This window comes from Achroia grisella, unplaced genomic scaffold, assembly GCF_030625045.1.
Source record: "Achroia grisella isolate CSIRO2021 unplaced genomic scaffold, CSIRO_AGI_Agris_v1 utg283, whole genome shotgun sequence".
In the NCBI taxonomy this organism is placed as follows: domain Eukaryota; kingdom Metazoa; phylum Arthropoda; class Insecta; order Lepidoptera; family Pyralidae; genus Achroia; species Achroia grisella.
In genome coordinates this window covers 559,633-564,079 of record NW_026712771.1, presented here as the reverse complement: position 1 = coordinate 564,079, position 4,447 = coordinate 559,633, and the positions used below count along the sequence as shown (strand labels likewise).

Below are 4,447 nucleotides of genomic sequence, written 5' to 3'. Positions count from 1 at the left end.
GGAAGAAGCAGATGATGATTATATGCAGACGTGGTCACATGAGGAACTACGCGAAGGATTTCCCGGAAAATAAAATTTGCGGAATTATGCCCTCCTGGTACATATTTTTCAATAAACTTATTTTTTATAAGTATTTTTTTAAAGTCCAAAGCGAGCATATAAGGAGTATCTTCGGAGTGCTACCTATTACCACAGATAATATAATATTACATACTATTACCGAAGAATTTGAAAAACATCCTTTTTATAATATTAGTGAGTATTTAGACCTAAATATAATTATGTCGTAATTATGACTACGGAACATATTATGTTATTAGTTATTATTAATGTAATTTTATTTATGAATGTAATTGGATTGGATTGGTATAAATATGAATTACTGTATGTTATGACTTGCCATGTATGTAAAGAAGTTTTTTACATTGGTTAATAAACGAAATATGAAATATGAAGAGTTTATAGAATGTAGACTTAGGTGGCACAGACATATTCTGCGTAAACCTGAAAACCAGTTGTGAAAAAGTGCGTTTCCATAGCTACAATAAAAAGTAGATAAGATAATAAAGATGAATGTAAGAGAAAAACATATTACGCCGACCCCAAATAAATGGGATAAGGAAGAAGCAGATGATGATGATGATGATGTGGACATTTCTAGAACCAAGTAATTGTGATGAGACTTAATTTTTATTACTTACCAGCTGACAACTCCATTCCGCCTCAGAATAAAGGAATTTTGAAGTTTAGTTACGCCATAAATTTCTGAACTTTCTTTGATAGTTTATATGGGAAAATAAATTGTTGTTTTTACTATTCTCTACGCATTTTTTCAATCAATTTCTTAATGTTTTATCACCGTTTAAAATCTTCCCTGGACTTTCACGAATATTTAAATAAAATTAGCCAAATCGGTTCAGCCGTTCTCGAGTTTTAGCGAGACTAACGAACAGCAATATATTTTTATATATATAGATATAAAAAGAAATATTATATTAATTTTTAGTTGCTTTGTTCCTGCTGATGTACTTATAGGAACTTTTGTTATAAAATATATATGTGGAATGGAAAGAAATTGCAAGTAGAATTTTATATTTAGAAAGATAGTGCATTCGGTATCTTCTATTGGTTCGTAAATTTTCGCTGTTAACATATTGTGAGCCCTTTCACTTCTACTAATTATATATATATTACTTTTGTATTTCACTTTATTTACGCTTCGAATTAAACTCCGACAGATTTTTGATATTCATCTTTATTAGACAACTGATATAATTATTTTGAAATTTCTGCACATTATTTTTTCACTCGACTCATTTTCACTCGATTTCAATTCACACAGCGCCATATAGACCCAAGTTAAGCTAGCTAAAGCTTGTGTTTTGGGTACTAGATAACTGATACAAATACATAGGAATTTTTTTTTCGTAAATACATACTTATTATACATATAAAACACCCAGTCCGACACAAACAATCATACTCATGAATACAAATGTTTGTGCCGTGCGAGGAATCGAACCCGTGACCATCGGACGTAAAGCGGTGTGCTAGACCGCTAGACCACCAAGGTCGTCATGAATACATACATACATTTTTGAGTAAATAAATAAATTAATAACGCTGGACAATTATCACAGCGCCATCTAGTCCTGCGGTAAGGAGAGCTTGTATATATAAATACTTAGATATATATATGTACACTTTGTAAATACATACATACATAGAAAACACTCAGACCGATACACACAATCATACTCTTGAATACAAATATTTGTACCGTGCGAGGAATCGAACCCGCGACCATCGGAGACAGCCTACTAACCCGCTACACCACCGAGGTCGTCAAATTGATATGCGATTGTATAATAAGCAACACATTATGCCGTCTCGTTTCCACAGAATCAAACATCAAAGTTCTGAATATCAAATTTTGCATGTCAGACGCTGTTTGAATTCTGCGCAGTCCCCATCTGGGTATATTGATATCTGTCAATCGGATGCAATTGATCGACCACTCAAAATTGAACTCTGTAACACGTATATTGTAATGTCAGAATTGATCGGCAACGGTGTATGTTAAATTCAGATATGGTAAATAGGTCTAAAGATTTATTACGAAGCTATAATTGACCGTCCGTCTGAGTTGAGAGTACAATTTCAATAGACTGTTTCAGAGTGCAACAAAATGAATAAATTGATATTGTACTATCGACTATACACAACTTATACTTATTAAAATTCCAGTGAAATTGGGTAGTATAAAATAAATTGAGAGGAAACGGGGATACATCATTAGTTGCAATAAATATAATAATAATAAATATAGAATTATGTCGAGGAAATAAATTTAAACCGAAAATATAAAGACGATAATTGATTTCTGTACATCATAGCAATAAACGCAGTTTTACAATTTCAAATTGTGGTCACAACTTTTTTGATATTTGGCATAATGAAAATTGACAAAAAGGATTCCGGTACCGGGAATCGAACCCGAGCCTCCTGGGTGAGAGCCAGGTATCCTAGCCACTAGACCATACCGGAGGACGGGAAGTATTTTGAAATAAGTGACTGCTTTCTGTCAGGGTTAAAAATAAATATAATAATTTCAACTTGTATTTTTGGACAATTATTTACTTTAATTCGTCGAGAGACGAGACTGAATATGATTAGATCAAAATAAATATATATTGCCACGCCAATATATATTTATTTTGATCTAATCATATTCAGATAGATTGTAAATAATTTTATATAGGAATCAATAGACTGTATGTGGCAAGAATTGTGTGTAAAAACAAAATGAAATGGCAATCGACATTCTGCTTAACCAGGGATATATGGGACTGTTACCACTTACCATCATATGGCGACGAAAGCTAGTCTGTTAACCAGTTAAAAAAGAAAAGATCTAACTTAAAGATAGATGCCTAGGAATTAATAATAATATCATTCATTCATTCATAATTTAAGAGCTACCCTCTTATCGGTGGAACTCTTGCCACTTTCCGCGATCTTCCATCATGCTCTTTACTTCTTGATACGACACGACTCCCATCTTCTCCTTAATTTGTTTGATGTAGCTGTGCCTTGGTCTTCCCCTCCCCCTCTTTCCTTCTATTTTTCCCTCAATAATAATTTACATGAAATCATCGTGCCGTATCAAGTGTCCCAACATTTGTCCTCGTCTATACTATTACTAAATAATTTGTCTACAATACCATTATATAAGTTAATAACAATTGACGTCCAATAAATTGGAAACTAAGCAGATCCATTCAGTTTATCTCCAACCGCAATACTCAATCTTCGTCAATTAGCCATCAAAAAATCGTACCATCATTCGATGTAAATACGTCGTTCTTCCATTCTGTTAATACTGGACTTATTATATGGTAAACAGTATCATTACCATGTCTGGATACGCCGACATTCCTGTCGCTGTCGGCTGTCGATCAATGTCACTCACTATGCCGACACGCCGACATTTGACGGCGAAATCCTGATGTTTATCCCATTCGGACCTTTGTCTCTCCTTAAACGGCTGCAGGAATGAATACCCTTTGTTGGGAAGTTTTTTCCCAATCGAAATATAAAAGGCCTCAATTATCATAAACTCGCTTGAATGACGCTTGTGGTTACTAGTAGTTATATTTTGACAGGAATAAATAAAAGTTTATGAGAATGTAGGTTTAAATGAAGTATGGTAGCATCGGTCAATAAGTGTACGGATACTGTGAGTGCTGTGTTACCTTTTACCATGTGTTACTCGCCATCGACAGGGAATTCATCCCCACACACTGGAACCTAAGTGGTCTGGACAGCGCGGTTTCAGAAGAGCTTCCTCTCGCGTACACTTAGATTGCGGAATGAACTACCAGCCGAGGTTTTCCCGAGAGACTACAGCATGGGGTTTTTTAATAAAGATATATTAAAACTTATTATGGTTCGGAACGCGCACGTGATACCCCTGGTGTTTCAAGCCTCCATACCATAGGGTACAGTACTTTTCTATCTACTTACCTTTAGATGGACTGTATATTTGTTTGATACCATCGTAGTATATAAAAAAACCTTTCTTTGAACAATCTAGTGGCGGTAGTTGAACAAATTGCTAACATCTTAACGTCTATCGATAGAGAAGTAGCTCGAAACGATAATTGCCGATTACTTACCGAATATATATTCATCAATAAATTAACCAATTTATCTAAAGAGTAAGTTTATAAATAATTTGATCAACCTTTAAGTGCCCTACAAGAAGACTTATTTTTAATCAATCAGTAATATTTAAAAATTGTTTAATTGAAGCTAACTGAGAGCGTCGTATTCTAATGATTTCATAGAAATAGAAATAGAAATAATCTTTATTCAAATAAACTTAATATAAGCACTTTTGAATAGTCAATTTTTTTTTACTCTACCGCTTATTCGGAAATTGCAG

General features: G+C 33.8%; 1 non-coding gene across 1 annotated transcript; it reads right to left on the bottom strand.

Annotated features, from left to right (window-relative positions):
* Positions 1 to 2,475: 2,475 nt before the first annotated feature.
* Trnae-cuc (transfer RNA glutamic acid (anticodon CUC)) lies at positions 2,476 to 2,547 on the bottom strand. Its single transcript has one exon. It is a non-coding gene; the product is annotated as a tRNA-Glu (tRNA).
* Positions 2,548 to 4,447: the final 1,900 nt, after the last annotated feature.